Source organism: Sylvia atricapilla, chromosome 9 (assembly GCF_009819655.1).
Source record: "Sylvia atricapilla isolate bSylAtr1 chromosome 9, bSylAtr1.pri, whole genome shotgun sequence".
NCBI classification, from domain to species: domain Eukaryota; kingdom Metazoa; phylum Chordata; class Aves; order Passeriformes; family Sylviidae; genus Sylvia; species Sylvia atricapilla.
The window spans coordinates 796,787-814,595 of record NC_089148.1 but is presented as its reverse complement, the minus strand read 5'-3'; positions in this window follow the sequence as shown (position 1 = coordinate 814,595).

Sequence of the window (17,809 nt, the reverse complement as noted above, 5' to 3'; positions counted from 1 at the left end):
GGAGAGTCCCTCTGCCGCCTGCCAGCTCCTGCTGGTCTGTGTGAGGTCCTTTTCCCCCAACTTCATGCCAGTACCTCTGGCTGCAGCCCTGCTCCTGGACCCCTCCTGTGGTGCACTGCCATGGGAAGGAGCCTCAAACAAGCAGATATCTCCCTGTTTTCTTTACCTATTTTTTGAAACTTGTCTTTTTCTGTATTAGTTTCTGCCTTCATTGCCTCATCAAAGTGTGGGCTGAGGCCTCTCCAAATGGTGAGGGGCAGTAATTTCCCTGGGGAAGGGTGGGGGTTCAAGTCTGTACCTGCCTGGTTGGGGATTGGGACTTTGCTGGTTCTGTTTCAAGTTGACGTCCTGAAGCATGACATTTTTTTAAAGGCTTTGTGATTCCTTCCTAATTTGCTTTTTCTCTTAAAAAAATCCTAGCCTAGCTTAATTTGTTTGTCTTTAAAAGCATGTGGGTTTAGGTGGTATGCTCTAGAGCTGAGATGAAATGTTAGCTGGGATCTGTGGCCTACAAGATAGCTCAATTAAGTCAGTGATGTTGTATCAGCATAAAAGTTATTGACCACGTCTTGTGCAACAGCAGTGTGTTGCATTTTTTACTTCATTTAAATACTGGTCTTTGATTTGTTAATTCTAAAAGAAGATGCACATACTAGTAGGAGCATTTGTAGTGCAGTCCTTGAAAGATGGGCAGGTGGAAAGCTCAGTGTGGAAGATGATATTCAGGGCTCAGAGAAACTGAGGCAGGCTGTGGACAGCTGAGGGAGGACAGGGCTGATGCTAAGAGGGTTGTCATTGCTGCTTGGTGGCTGCTGGCAGGAGTGAGGATGGAGGTGCTGTAACTGTGTGCCTGGTGTGACCGTCACAGCAGCTTCAGTCAGGAAAGGTGTCCTGGTAATGGAAGTAAATTGTGTGCTGTGGATTTGCAGAGGAAAACACAGTGGTAGAAGACAGAGAGTAAGATGTTAACTGCACTGGACTTGGAACTGTAACTTAGCTATTGAGCTGAAGTGAAAGAGGCAGAAGTAAAATTAGCTGACTTAAAAAAGGAAATGTGGAGTACTGAAAGTGAAAAACAAGGAGACTGCCTGTCTATAGAATACGGTAACTTAATGGAAATGCAGCTTTCCTGGCTGTGGCCCTGTAGCTACCCATCTGAATATCTAAAGAGCAATACATCAGGAGAAAAAAGGCAGCTCTTCCCTGTTCTTTGCTAGCTTAGGTATATCCTGCAGGTCTGCAAGCACTCTCCAAAAGATAAATAAGACTGGACCAATTTTATGTATTAATATTTATAATGCTGTCTTGGACTTCAAGGGCAGCTTTGTCACTGATTTTATTATTACAGTACAAAATGGCAGCATGCAGAAGGATTGTTTCCAGTGCTTTTTGTCAGAGCTCACTGTGCCTTTCATGAGTCACTTGATAGGTCTAGGATGTTAGCTTCCACAATTACATTTGTTGTTTGGACTATTCGGGTGTGACTGGGGAAACAGAAGAGTTTGCTGGCACAGCTTCTTTCATGGTGGTTGCACCTTGTGCTGGCTGGACCGCCTTAGATCTGCTATTAAAATCAGCATCTTGTACTTTGTACTTCACAGCTTCTGTACTGAGAATCAAACCACCTGGGTGGCTGCTGCTGGTTTAATAGCATAATTGGGTAGTCTAAGCAGCATCTTAGCAGCTGCTTCAAGAGGCTTTAACCTCCGTGTATACACATTTCCTGGGATTTTGTTTTACAAAGAGAGGGATTATTGTCATATTCATTGTAATCACTCTTAAGTACTGGAAGCCTGATTCCTGACTGCCTTGTACCTTCTGCAGTCATTTCCAACTGTCTGAAAGGACTTCAATCTGTGATGACTCTAGAATGGCTGTGATATTATTGCATTAGCAGAGAGATCGATTGCACATTGCATGTAGCAATGAAGAGCTGGGGCATGTGCAGAGTGAGTAGGAAGTCTGTGTATTAAGGTATTTCTGAGGTGTAAGTGAATGCATGATAGAGGAAGGGTGTAGAAAGAGGAAAGAAGACAATAGAGACTTTATATTGTAATTCTACATGAAGTTTCTATTCAAATCTATCTTTGTGTGCTGTAGTGCTTGGACTTGCTGGGAATTGTACTGATCTTCAAGGCAACCCTCACTCTAGACCTCTGTGCTGGGGTGGTTATTTTTAGCTGGGTTGTTTTCCAGATCTTCTTCATCTCTCTGCAGTTTGCCACGCCAGGAGCGGGCCACGTGTTTGGAGCTGCTTGTAGGCAGTGATGACTTCAGGTAAACATAAAGGCAAACCTGATACTTGTATGTGCCACCAAAATGCCTTGTCTGTTCACTTAAAAATACCCAAATCAAACAAAAAGGAAACAGTAAACAGACTTCTGCTGGCTGTCCTGAAGCTTGGATTAGGCTTGCAGAACCCCAGAGTCTGAGGTAGTAATGGCTGTAGAGTTTTAGAGGTAAGGTTTGAGTGCCAGGGTTTCTTTGCCCTGAGAGGCAGAGCACAAAGAGCACAGACACCCAGAGCTTCAGGCTGGCACCTGAACCTGAGCTGACAAGAGAGCCTTTGGCTTGTGAGGAAGACAAATCTCCTTTTGCTTATGTATATCAGGCTCAGCCTGACTGTTCTAGTTGTATTTCCACTCAAGCTCTAAATAGTTAGATAATTTTATAAGTGCCAGGGGAAAAAAAAGTTGCTTCATCTCTTAGGGGCAGCTTATATGTCATTGTCTGTGATTCTGATAGCACAAAATGTCTTAGTCGTGAAACGTCAAATCTTAAGTATGACAAATATCCTAAACTATATTAACATTTATTAAGGGGAAGGTGGAGAATGTATTTCAGAGCTTTAGTACGAGTTCTACTAAATTTCCATATGAAGAAATCACTCCACTATTATTGTTGTTTGGAAGTGCCATATTTTGAAGGTTATGTTGTTGTCAAGGCAAAAGGTTCTGCATTGCATTTTCAACCAAGCCTGACTGATTAAGGGTGTTGGGAAGAATGAGTTTTCCTTCCAGAATCTTAATTAGGTTGACTTTAACTCACGACAGGAGATTCTGCCAGCTGTCAGCTACTGCTTGGATGTCCTACTAATTAAAACTCTGAGGAAGCCTATTAAAGGTGTTCAAAAAGCCAAATCTCCCTTTAAAATATCTCTGGCACTGGGGGGGGGGGGAAGTCTATGTCAGTGATATTGCAGCATAGATAGCTTGTCTTTTGCTTTTCATGTTGACAAGATGCAACTTATATTACGTTGCTGAACAGGCTCCTCATTCCAAGCCCTTATCTGTCACCTTCCTGTGAATGCACTGAAAGGAATTTAAGGGGAAGTTTTGCTGTTTTTTCAGTTTAGACATGTCTGAAATTCAGATTTTCTCATAAGATGAGTATGGCTGATACTGAAACACTTCTCTTGAGGTTTAATTTCTGAGGCAGCAGCATCCTGTAGCTTGCAAATATTTTCAGTATTGAAACAGATGATGATATAATTTCTAATTACCATCATTTTTGTGCTGCTCATGTTCTTAATTAGATGCTGCAACTGGGGTATATCTGTATTTTGAAGCTTTTCCAGTGTACCTGTTTCAGACATGTTTTTTTAAAAAAAATCCTCCTTACATACTTTGTCAATTTTCTAGACAAACAAATATCCTAAGCTACTGCCAAAAACTTTTTTTGGCAGTATCTCTTACTCCACTGGGGACATGCAAAATATCTCTTAACTATTGTAGAATGTTTGCAAAGGCAAAATTTTGTTATGATGACTGCATTTTATCTTCTCAGGTGTGGATAGATAAAAATCTAGGAAGATTTTGCAGAAAGAAGGACTTACTACAACAGCAAGAGATTTCAGATTGCAGGGACATCAAATGGGTAAGAAAAAAATATTTTTTTCTGGAGGGTCATTGAACTCAGATTGTTGTAATTTTGTCCAGGCATGGATTTCCATGTCAGTTGCTGGTTTCTAGGTAAGGAATTTAGGGATGAAGAGAAAAAGAAAAAATTGTGACAGATGAGAATAGCTTCACTGAGGGGCTTTCTCAGTAGTACCTGCTACGAAAATTAACCAGAGTAATAAGTTCTCCTATGTGCTCTGGAAGGTGGTGTGTAGGATTTCTGTTTTGTGGAATAAAAAGCTTAGAGCTGCTGTCAAGACTTTAGGTAATTTGGGATTACTCTGAAGTGTGAAATGTGGGATTTCTCCAGAAGAGGAGTTCCAGCCCCTTTGAACTCGTGTATGACCTTTCTCTGCCCCCTCAGTCATGTGTGATGGCAGGTGCTGCTGCTCCTGTTATCCTGGCACCTCACAAAAGTTTAAGAGCTCCCTATTTTTCCTCGAGGCATTTAGCCCCGTGCCAGGTGGGATTAGATTGATGGTCAGGCTCTGATTATAAACGTTACAGGCGCTCCTTTTTTCCAGCCAGAGAGTGTCTGGCAACACCTCTCCAAAAGGATGGATGTAGGGTGGGTGCCTCTGGCTCCACAGAGCAGTAGCTGAAGCCATAGCCATACACTTGGGAGCTATCAGTTCCTGTTCTTAAATCTCCCTTGAAATAGATGCTCTTGTGCAAATAATTGCCAAATGTTCATGCTGTGATCCTCTGTAGACATAGATATTTATTTGGGGAAAAAAAATTCTTACCTGCAATGCTGCATTTGTTCATTACTAATTCCATGACAGACTTTGAGTCAGTATTGCATTGATGATATTTTTTTCTCACTGTTTCTTCAATTAGTCATGATGTCATGTCAATTGTACTTATTATCTATTACATAGCTGTAGCTTTTATAAGGTGCTAAAGCAATTCTTCAAGCATTTAAGAACTTAATAGGTTAATTAAAGGGTAGGTTTTATTAATTGAATTTCAGACAGCAAGTTCTATCATATACTTTGGAAAAAGATAACATGATTGTTGAAACCTCAATACCTAACATACTTGAATGTGCCCGTTACTAGAAAGAAGAATGGAAGTTCTGGGGGAAAGAAAAAACCCTTTGACAAGCTTATGTAAGCACTCCCAAAGGGATAGATTAATGTCAGACCTTTCTAGGCAATACTTCAGGTTTGTGCAATTCTGTTCCTTGATTTAATAACAGAAGCACATTCAAGAGTGAGATTACAGAGATTTTTGTTTGGTTTGGAAAGAAACCTCCTTCGTGTGTGTTTCTGTAAGGTTTTACAACTAAAGTTGTTTTTTTCACTTTGCCTCTCTTCCTTTCCTCCTCTAAAGGCAACATAGCTTCTCTTCCTGCTACTATGATGGATTACCTAGGTTTTTTCTGCATTAAAGATGCACATTTATTTAATAGGCAGCTGGTTCATCTATGCACATTTGTGCCTCAGTTGTTAAAGTTGATTAGAAAATAATTTCTTTTTTTAATCAAACTGCACAGAAAGGAAGAGTGACATTTTTATTTATAAAAACTTCACTCAAGAGGCACTAGATCCTTATTTATGTATTAATTGATTCTTATCATCTGGGGATACTAAACGATTCTAACACTGTAATATGGCTCTCTCAAAGTCTTAGTGGTGCAGAATTATTTTGAGGTATTTCCATATGGGAATCTGGTAACATTTCATTGTCTGAGAAGCAAAATGGATCATAAAATTATCGTCAGTGCATCCATACAAAGTTCACATGGCAAGTGAACACCTTGGGAGTACTAAGTGGGACAGTTGATAACTCTATCCATGTGCTTAATATGCAGCATTTTGGTCGAATTAAACTCAGTAATTAGAAACTCAAAATAAAAATGATTATGTTATCTTTGAGTGCTGCATCTTTCCTTACATCTGCCATATTGCAATCCTGTTTACATTATATATATATATATATATATATACATATATATATATGCTGACACAAAATTTGTGGGTTTACATGGGTTGGTGTGAAACCTGAACCTGTCAGATTTTTTTCCCACATTCTGGTAGAGCTGTGTGCCACCCCAGTCCCTTTTAGCAGCATATTTCCCAGTTTTCACATCAGCATAGGTACCAGTTTATCTCAGTGGATGAGTTGCAGCAAGGAGACTTTACCTTTTGACCTGTGACGGTAATAAGAAGTGCTATTTAAAATAAAATAAAATTAAAAAAAAAAAGTAAAGTTCACCAAGGTGCCCAGGTAAGATATAAACTACCATTTTTTCCCAAGTAATTTGAAGACAAACAAAATCTAAATACAGAAGGTATTGACTACTTTTATAGGTAAATTGTTTTAAATTATTTAAGCTCTAGACTTTAATCACTGTGTTTTGCATATATTTGATCTGAGGGGTTTCCACTTTGAACAGCAGTCTCAGAATGTTACTGGGGTGTCAGCTCAAAACTCTGGTCTAAAATACACAATCTGTATTTTAAACTGGGAATTTGCTGTCCAGCAGGAGGGCAGCTCTGCTCTTCCTGCCCCTGTGGAAGCCCTGGTGCCTCAGGCTGGTGTCTGCCCCTGGGAAGGGGCCAGGAGTGTGTGTGTGGGTCAGCAACTGCAGCAGCACAGAGACTCTCCTTGTCCCCAGCCTGACTGTCCCAGACATCCTGGCTGCTCCTGGCCTGTCCCATGGCACTTGTGTCTTGGCCCCACATGTTCTCTTCTGGGATGCCTTCCCTCTTCCCCCTGCCAGCTGAGGACACCTGCTGATTTCCAGCAAGAAAACCCAAGTGAAAGTAACACTTGGCCCATCGTGACCAGGCAGCAGCAGCCTTATATTGAATTATATCCACTTGAACTTACCTTACGCTTCAGGATCTCCTATAAGAAATTCTCTCTCCTATTTTGCACTGTTTGGCATTTGAGCATATATAGATTCTGTGCAAGGCTGATTTTTTGGCTGCTAAGCTCATTCGCCTTATTGTACATGTAAGGCACAGTAACATGCCAGTGAAGAGGACTGTGGTAGCATTCAGACATTGATTAATTTCTTAAACAATACTTTAATACTTCAAATATGGAAATATTAAGTGTATAATTCATCTTGGTTCAACTCTTCAGATACAAGCAGTTCTTCAGGTAGTTCACTTTTTGTTGCATCAGAAATTTAAACCTACTGCTAGTAAACCCAGTCACGTTGCTTTCTTGAAAAAAAAAAATCTTTATAGGTGATATAAAACTAATAAAAACCAGAAAGTATCATGCAGTGTTTTTATACTGGATCTTGTATTCTAACAACACGTGCCCATAAGGACATTATGTGCCAGTTTTATAGAAATGCCTGTGGAGAGTTCACCACTTAGAACTTTCCAGTAGCATTTTCTCAGTTTTAGTAAAATTATGTGGGAGGAAAAAAAAGTGTATTCTTTTTGTTTCCTTCATAATGCCTTCCTTGTCTCCTCTTGACTCCACAGTTTAAATCAGTGCACAGATGCTTTGAAAACTGTTAAGGGCTACAAAGTATAAACATTTTACCTTTTCATCTCTCCTCACTGGTTCACATTCAGCAGCAGGACAGAATAACTTCTCTGAAGTTCACAGCTTTTTCAGAATATTCTAGGGTTAAATCCAATTTCCATAAGTATCTCTGGGAACAGGGCTACCACAAAGTTACCAGTGCACACAAACAAGTTTATGGAGTCCAAGAGATGTGCATATCTGTTTCATATCAGGAGAAAATGTTCTCTGTTCACGGAGAGGTTTCAGGGAAGTTCTGCACAGACAACACAGCAGGAAAGCAAGTTGTGTATACAGTGTTTGAAGGCATGCTTCTAATTAACCTCCACAGTTACTGTTATTCTGTTAGCATAATTGTTGATGTTACTGAAGAGATAACAAAATCCTTTGATTTTATAGAAGCCGTAATAAACATTGTTGTACTATTGAATTATTGCCCAGATGCATCATCATCTTTCATTTTAAAGGGCTGTGCCATAGGATGAAAGAAAATAAAGTTAATATACAGTAAAATCTTCAAGCGTAAATTTATTCTTTTTTAACTGTGGCTACAGTAATTTTTTCCAGCTATTGTAATATTTCCTTGTATTTAGTGCAACTGATTATTTTTACGCAAGAACTTCAGTTTCTGGAAGACATCAAACTACAGAATTAGCCTCTTTTTTTGGAGTTAAGTTGAAAAATGGGAAAAGTTGGTACTTCTGCCTATAAATGGATTGATGAATAGCTAGGTTGCTGCTGAGGCCTGGCTGCCTAGACAGGCAGGGCACCCATTTGTTACCCTCCATTCTCATTGAAAAGGGATCTGTGAGTTGCAAAGGTGAAAAAGTAGGTTTTCGTAGTCTGTTTAGATGTTACATGAGTCTTCACATGGTACTTCTAATGCTGCTTCCATTTTGGTAAGTATCCTATGCCAATGTCTATGGGAACCTGCTGCTTTTTGACGTGATGGAGGCTGGAATATAAATATACAATATTTTGCTTGGTTTCCCTATTTGGCTCCCCCCATACCTCTCTTTGGTCAAGGACCTGTTAAGCACTTTCATTAAGCTAGAAACTTTTTTTTTCTTAAAATTGTTTTTACTCTTCTATTAAAATAAAGGGTCAGAAATATCAGAAATACCTGTAAGATAATCCTCAGTTTTGAAAAAAATTGCATGTAGTTGACAAATTCACCATCACATTTTATTTGGAGCAAACAGAGACAATGCGGCATGAATAAAACATGTTTTTCTGTTGCTTGTATTTTGAGAAGCCACATGATACAGAAGAGGTGTATTTAGTTTTTGCAGATATCTGGATATCTGCAGATATCTTACAGTCAAGTGTTCTGGGGGACATAGAGACCTGTGTGATTTCTGCCATATCCTTTATTCCTCATCCTTTCTGTTGACTTTTTAGTTATCTAGCACCTGTGCAGTTAGACAAGCATCCTTGCTAACAATTTTAATCTTTCTGTAAGAATTTACACCCCTAATTGCCAACACTCTTCTATCTCCAGTTCTCTGATTTTGCCAGGAGAGGATATATTGAGCATATTAAAGTGTAAAATTACTTTCCAAACTGGGAGTGAGTGAAATAATCTCAGGTTTGTTGTCAGCTGGAGGGATAGTGCCTATAAATCATGATTCTAGATGTTTAAGTCACTTCTGACAAAGGAAGAAGATTTGGAGCACCTAATTTAAATCTTGCAAGTTCTTCTGTTTATCAGCAAAGGGAAGGGGACAGAGAGCCTCAGTACACTGACCTGTGATCCACAATTTGTATAAGATATTCCTCATGACACAAAACTGATACACCTTGGAAGGTCAGAAAAGTTTCAAATAGCCACTATGATATTAAGGTGCTCTTGTGTTTTCGTGCTGGAATCCTCTACACCATTAAAATTGTTGACAGTGGAAAGACAGGTTGGGATTCCATTTTAGTGCAGGATCCTCTGCAAGTAATGGTTTAGCCCACAGTGGCTATGTGCACATGATGATTCCACTATTTAAACTGACAGAGCTAGGCCAGTTGATGCTTTTCAAACAGGTTTAAGCTGACAGAGAGAAGTTGATATGTAGCACGTGATAATTTCAGAAAAGCATAGGGGATTGGAAACTGACTCTAAAATTCTGAGGCAAAACTTCCTGTCTGAATGGGGAACTCTTCTAATAGTATTTTTACTTGCATTTACCAGCTGCAAGCACAGGCTCTATCTTCATTGGCATGAGCAGTATTTAGAGTAGAGTACATGAATATTGTGTTCTGGCATGTAACATTAGTTCTGGGTCTGATTTGTGCTCACATTTTGTCTTCTATAAAGCTGTAGGTAAATTAATGGTGTATTTGAGTCTGTTAGAGGCAGCATAATTTAAATTATATCTGTGTAATATACTTTGGCTGAAATTCTTATTGTGCAGAGACTGAATACTCTAGTTTCATATTAGCAGCAGTTGAACAGTCTTTATGTTGACCCTTTGCACAGGAGTGAACTTTGCCTAAGGAAGAAAGGTAGTAAAATGTCACAGAAGTGTCCCATATTCTGCCTACATTAACTCCACGTGGAATATAGAATCAGAATTTGTTCACTCTGTTCTCTGAGGAGAAGGAAAGAAAAAGGTGCTGTAAGAGTGAAATGAGCTTATCAGTGCTAAATGGAAATGTGAGCCTTATTCTTTTTGCTAAAGATGTGTGTAAATGCTAAGCAGCAAATAAATTTAAAGTGCTTAGTTCTATCATGTTTGAGCATAATATTTGATAATTAAAGTGCAGTGGAAGCCAAATGGCTGTTGGACATCAGACAGACTTGATAAAACCCAGCATTTATCTCCAGTGATGTGGGACATCCCACCCCTTAAGCCAGAGAATAAATAGAAATTATCTTCTATATATGACACTTGCTATTGTCCTGAACATCTGGAGTTTGGCACTTGCAAATTGATTTGTCTTAAATTACAACACTCTTTCCCCCCACCCCCCAAACTTCTATCTTATCCTATCCATAGAATCTCATGATATATTATCCATATAAAACTCATCCACATCCATATTTAGAAAAATTAATTCCAAATTTGGTGCCTTGATTATTTTCTATGTATTACCATAATTTGTTATAATTGTATTGTTGCCATGAAAAGAAGACCTATTCAACCAGGAATACCCAAGTTGTCATAAAAGCTACACAAACTCATTTATCCTTTGAGTTATTGTTAAAGTAAACACCCGAATGAGCTGGAATTGATTGCAAAGGTCAGTTCACATTAAAAATATTCCAATGAGCTTCAAAATTCAGGCATTTATCTATTATGCAGTTATTGCTGGTGAAATAGGGCAGTTCACATGATAATTTGCATGAGCAGCTTCCAGTGCTTCTCCGGTATTGATAGGATGTTCAAGATGCAGAATTTATTAGACAATACCAACAAAATGTAAAAAATAAGGGTATTGCAGTTCTCATTAATACACCTCTAATGTATGGTACTATTGAAATAAACCTCTGCAGATCAATACCATTACTGTTCAGCAGAGACATCTTTGTGATGCAGCGTCATTGGCATAAATAATAAAGATGATGTGAACAGACAGGATGATTAGACATGGGGAGGTTGCTGTCAAGGGCTACTGGGCTGCAGCAGCATGAAAATTCTGTTTTCTCTTAAGGAATATAAGCAAAGAGCATCCTATAAAATCTGTCTTTTCTTTCATTTTCTTGAACTTGCCTCCTCCATGCAGTATAAATGACACGATTTTGCAGCTGTAGCTAAATATAACAGGAAGTTTTCAAGAAGGTGCCGAAAGCAAATTAAAACTGTGATTTAATCATCTATTGGCAAACTGGGCCAGAGCTGCACTCTGTTTGATGTGGCACCTGTGCTCAGTGCCATTTCAGTTATGCATTGCAGGTGCAGATCCCAGGCCCAGCCATTCAGTGCTGTGCACAGGGGCAGCAGCACCAGTGCTCAGACTCATAAATTCGGGGTAGAAATGCTATGAGCTTCTATCACTCATGCTTAAAAGTAATTGTTTACCAGTAGCAATCCCAGAGGTAGCAGGATTTAGTATTCCGAGCATTTGAAGGAAGAGTGGTTAGTTAGTAATTGAGGATTGGATTGGTATAACATTTCATCAAAGAGATTACTTTCTCCAGGTAATGGCTGTATTTAATTTTTCAAAATGTTCATAAATGTGTGACCCACGACTTCCTCTCTTGTAGGTGTGTTTCAGAAAAACGATTAACTAAACTGCCTGGGATTTTGAATAGTTAAGCTTCAAGAATTGGAAGTTTTTTTGTATAAACATTAATTAGATGTTGAATGTGGTTGTTCCCAGAATAATTAAGTTTTGCTATCAAAATTTTGGTGCAATCAGAAATGTCTAATAACTGGAGAGCTAGGTTCAAAAAACTTACAGGTAAAAATAGGTAAATTGTGAGTGAGTTTTGGCCCTTTCTATTTTATCTGTACTTAAGAGGTGAAAAGAATTTAGTATCTTTTATTCTATGCACTTGGACACGTGAATTGATTTTCAGTGCTGGTGCTTGATCTACCATTCACTTTTTACTTGATATCATTAGTTAAAATATTAAAAACAAATTTTCCCAATGTCAGGTAGTAAGATCCTGGTTACACAAGGCGTTCACTGCCACGAGAGGTGTGAGGTTTCTTACCTCAGGGCAGCTATCGCCTTAGTTATTCTTAGCAAAAGCTCCGACAGGATTTGTCAGGTTCCTTGCACTGCCACATACCTAGATAAGGTCATGTCCAGGTGTGGAGCAGAGTGAAGACAGGGTCTATAACACATTTTATTGACCAGAAGCAGTGAGGCAGGCAGATAGGTCAGGACCTGCCAAAGTGCAAGGAGCTGAAGGAGAAAAAGTGAGAACAAAGCAAGAGAGATGAGTACTACTGTACTTCAAAAGGGCAGATGAGTAAGAATAAGGAAAGACAGTACTTCAATTCATGCAAAGAAGATGGGTAAATAATGCACCTCTTCAAAAGATGTATGGGCTGATCAGCCCCCCACAGCTGCCGAAGGGAGAGGCTGCAGTGCAGACCTCGGGAAGTGCTGAGATCTTCCCCTTGGGGCAGGGACAGACAGCAAGAAAAAGCAATCTTCATGGTCTTTAAATTACCTGCAAGACTGTATGTAGTATGGATGGTGATTCAGGGTTTTCACATAACTGCAGTTGAATTCTTGCACAAAAGATGATGTTAACTGTTTTTTATTTAAAGTCACTGCTGGTGGTTCATTTTGGAGATGCTTAGTGGAGACTATTTCCTCAAGCATGTTATTATTTGCTCTTAATATCTGTAAGTAGAAACACAGAATAAAGCAGCAGTGTAGACTTCTACAATATGTCAGCATCAGACTTTTTAAATTCAGCTTCTCGAGCTCTTCTGGTGTCCCTTGGTGTGTCCCTATTGTCTCAGACACTAGATTATCTTGATGGAAAACCAATCATACTTGAACCTAATCAACAACTTTTAATTTTTTTGCTTTTCCTCTCTGGCAGAAGTTCTCAAGCAAAGCTCAGAGGTTTGCCCAATTCTCCCTTTCAAAATATTGCTTTTAAAAAATCCCTTATGTTTGCTTGTTTTCTGATTTCCACGAAGTCAGCGTTTGCAAATAGTGCAACTCATTGTTGACTCTTGTCGTGAAAGAAAGAAAAGGATTGGAGAATTCATGAGAAGAACAGGCTTTTGCTGACCTAAGTACAAAAGCTGTCCTGAGACCAGTTGAATGCTTAGACCACACAGGCCACAAACTCTAAAAGCATTAAATAGTACTAAAATTTTAGCCTTCCTTTAAAACATATAAATCCCGTCTCTTTATTCCTGGTTGTTGAAGAAACTTTTATAAGTATCACTTAACTATGCAGTGGTGAAATCTCTTTGGATTTTTAAGGCAACACGACCATAAAAGAGCTGCTGGGAAGCCTGAATTGCTTCGTGCAGCTGTGACTACTGGCCACAGAGCCCTGTGCTCAGCTGAATTTTTGTAGCAGTGAGAAGTTAGATGTGTGTTAGTCTCTGCTCCAAGAACTATGTGCAAGGAAGGTGTGATTTGATGTACTTACTGCTTCACTTTGCTTTAATCCTGGCTCAGTATTTTCTTACATGGAGTGCAAGCCATGGTGCAGACTACAATTGCCCCCTGGAAAAGCGGACAGCAGTGTGGCCCTGTTGTCTTACAAAACCTACAGAGGTTGTGTTCCAAGAATCAGGGTGTGTTAACTTGGAAATGGGGTTTGAGAGACAGCACCCTAACACAGTTGTCTCTTTTTTCTGCTATTAAAGCTGTGATTTAGACCTTTTCATGACAGTGTGTCCACAGGATTATATCTATTTGACATGATCATCTAAAAGCTGCTTTTCTTTCAGGCCTGTTCTTCTGTCCAAGACATTGTGAGATGGATATACAGCTCATCCCCTCTAGCCTGTGCTGTTTGCTGCATGCCCTGTGCAGGTGAATGATTGGATTTACCAGTCTCAGGGATGCTTCCTTCTTCTCCAGCCTGCAAAAAGACTACACAGGGAAAGGCAGTTCTGCCAGACCTTTGGGGCAGCTTCTGTGGAGTTTAATGTTAGAAAATGCCTTACCTGACTTGGATGAGCACACACTATGGGGATTAGAGATAAATTACTATCTGAAGAAATTTATTCATTCTTCCTATCAGAGATAATGATTTTGCAACCAGAAGTGCCTTGCTGTGACATCAGAGAAATGCTCAGCAACTGGGTTAGGTTTGACATTTTGCTCTAAGTGGCTAAATTTAAATGAATTGTGTGTTGCCTTGGGTGCCCAGCTTATTGCAGTTCTGGGTAGACACTTTCAAATGCTAGATTTGGAAAGGAAGACCCAGGCTTCTGTGAAATAATCTTGAAATCGTTTTTCTCAGTTGTTAATATTAAACACAGATTATTCTAAATTAACCTTCTGAACCCACTCCCACAGAGCACTTCAGAGCTACTTCTAATTTTTTGTTCCTACAACATTTTGTTATTTCTCCTCTCACAGAGCATATCTTATGTAAGTTTGTGTTACATATTGTCCTGGCTCTGCAAGGAAATGGGATTTACACATACTATTTACTGCCTGCTAGATCACTCACACACACCTATGTTTGAGAACTAATAGTCAAAGTTTCTGTGCTTCAGGGTACGTGATCTTAAAATTGTTGGCAAATTATCTGCCTAGAACAGGGTAAAAAGAGGTTGAATTTTTTTCTTTCACAAACCCTTTTCTGCGTCACATATCTTCCTTAACTGGTAAGCATTTAACCAGGATGGCTGTTCTGTTGGGACATTTCCCAGGAAACCAATTTAGCCTAATGATAGTGAATGACAATGACTGCTGTTTAATTGGGACATTATTAGCCAAAATTCAGCTTCTATGAAAAGTATTTGGCTAGTGCAGTGAGGTTAAGTAGTGTTTAACCAGGTGTTAAATAGACCTACAGGTCTAAGCTCTCCTCTCTGGAAAGGATGTAGTTGGATTTATTTAATAGATTACAAAACTCGAAGTGATCTATTCTGGTTATGCTGTTAGGACTGCACAATGCATACATTCTTTTCTAAAAAACAGATTTGAAGTTGGCCAAGAGCACAGGAGAACCTGCAGCCTGAAAATGGCATGTGCTGTGCAGCAGCTTTGAGGGATTGGTGCTTTTTGACTCTCTCTCAGTGGCTCTGGGCTTCACGGCAGGGAGGACAAGCTTTGGCACATTTGTACCCTGGAGAAGATGCATTTGGGCACTGGTAGCAAGAAGCCTTGTCCCAGCACAGCTGAATAAAGACCCAGGCTGGTTCTGTACTTGCAGGAGGAACACATGGATTAAAAGAGAGTTGCAGACTCCAATTGGGTGACTCAGGTAGTGGCATTGTCCAAAACAGGCGTTGGGAGGTTACAGCCAGGATGCCAATTTAGTTTGGGATTTAGAAGTTATTAATGATAAGTGCAGAAGATAGAAATGAAGTGTACTTTTTTTTGGTTGAATACATTCCATATTAGTTTAATTCTGTGAAATAGAGGAGAGTCCTTTGCCTCATCTCCAGTGGCTGTATGACATAAAAAACCTGGACCTGTGCTTGAAGATTCCTGACATCTGCCTCCATCAATGACAGCTTAATCATTCTTTGTGCCAGGTTATCAACCATGATTTTCTAACAGCACAATTCTCACCTTTCACTTCCTTTTCCACTTGAATTCCTATGCTATCCCCACAATGGAGCAATAAAGTCACATTCCTTTTGCTTCATTTATATTTAGGCCCTGAGGTCATTAGTTCTTAAATTTGGTTTCAGAAGCAGTTCTTATTTAAGCATTAGCATTGGATCATACTAACATTTCTGCCCCATTAAATCAACCACTTTTAATAAGAAAGTGGTGTAATTAGTGGAGCATTTACTTACTTCCCTCCTCTTCTGCTGGTGACTGGAATATAGGGACCCTTTCCTAATGCTGTGTCACTGTGGTATAAGTTTGCTGTCTATTTGCACACCTCAAGTCTGTTGCCTTGGGGAAGGTTACTTCTGATGCTTTCAAAAAATGAATTTTAGAGACAGGTTTATTATAATTTACTCGATGCATGCATTTTTAAGAATATGTAGGAGGGTATAGTTAACAGAGAAAGATATCCCAATACCCTGTTTTGAACTCTGAGGTTCAAAAAAAAATTCTTAGTGTAAAATTTATTTTTGAGGTAGGTCTCCCAAGGAAATTGTGGAAAAGTGATATAGCAAAATTTTTTAATGGCAAGCCAACAAAGTTTCAAGCCAAAAAGTCTTTTCTGCAATTTGCTTAAAAAAAAAATAAAATAAAATCCACCAAAGCAGAACACCTGTACAAAGCTAACTTGCAATGTCTGGAAAGTACAAAAACTAAATAATCTGTGTAAACTTTCATATCAGCTGACCATTTGATTCTAACAAGAAGCCAGATGAAGCCTTGTTTTCAGATATTCAAGAAAGAAACCCAAATTACAGAGCTCCTACAAGGTGTTTTAGTTCATACAGAGTTGAACTTAGTGCTTTCTGACTTGTACTGTTCTCTAATGGAGAGCCTAATTTGGTCCTGCTTTGGATGTCAGCCTGTCAGGACAGTTGTTTTCTAATTAAGATTTTTTTTTTTCTTTGCTGTTTACTTTCTGTAATAGTGGCATTAACATAGGAATAAAGTAATATTCAAGAAGTATACATTGATGAGGATCTATTCCTAAGGAACTTGTTATAACACAAGATTATATCTGAGTAAAGAGGGTATAAATGTAAAAATCTTCCCACAATGATTCGATAGTGCTTGAATGCAAAAGCAGATTTCAAGATTACTTCCATGTTATGATTTTTGCAGAAAAAGTTAGTATTTGAGTTGTGTGTGCTTGCATACAAGGATGGCTATAAAGGTCCTAAGGCTTTAATTGTACCTGTTAACCATTACAATTCTTTCATTTTCTTCCAAATGAATCAAAGATTGATCAGGCTGAAAGATTCAGCTATTCAGGGCCTTTTCCTGAGCAGTAGGGGAGATGAGTATTTCTTATATGAAAGTGTCCAGTACAAAGGTGGATGACAATACACAAAGGAAGAGCTAGATGAACCTGAGAACTGTAATAAAGGCAATAAAATCGTAATTCAGTTATATAAAATGCAAATGCATGCCCTTTGAAAGTAACAATAGAGATTTCTGCACCAAGTATGAAGCTCATCAGTTGGAAATGGCTGAAGGAGGAAAGGACTTTGTGTACTCTTTCACAGAATCAGGCACTAATGAGACAGAGACATAAGAAAGATAAATGTGATCCTTCAGGCTGCATTAAAATATGTTGGTTTTCTTCTCAAGGGAGAAAAGGAAATGTTAATGTTGTTGAGCAAAGTAATGTAGTGACACTCCTCAAAAAAGCTGACTGCAATTCTGGTTACCCAGACTTGTTTAAGAAGATGGGTTCAAATGGGAATAGATAAAAGATCTGGTAATGTGAATGAATGACTTGCCATGGAAAAGAAGAAAAAAGTGCCACTGTTAGACCTCTGAGGCACATGTAGAAAGTGTTTGCTTTTTCAGCTTTTGTTTTGCTGTGCTGGGAAGGAAAAGCTATTTAAATTCAAAACAAATGTGTATTCTGGTAAAGGATAAATGTTTGGCTGACAAGTAACTTCAGAGGTTCTTCAGCAGCCTTCCTCTAATTGCACATCTAAAGACTATGATTGGTGTTAAAAGTACTGCTGGATCAGTTTGTGAGTATAAAAAAGATGAGGTGGCTTTAATCATGAAGACATGTGCTACTTCAGCCATGGGATGCTTCAGCAGAAAAGGATGTTTGAGAAGTCCCAGTGTCCTCAAGGCTGATAACTCCATGGAGAAAAGGACCTGGGTGTCCACACACACTTGTTCTCCTGCAGCTGGGCAGCTCAGCACAGCAGAGACATCCTGAGAGCCAC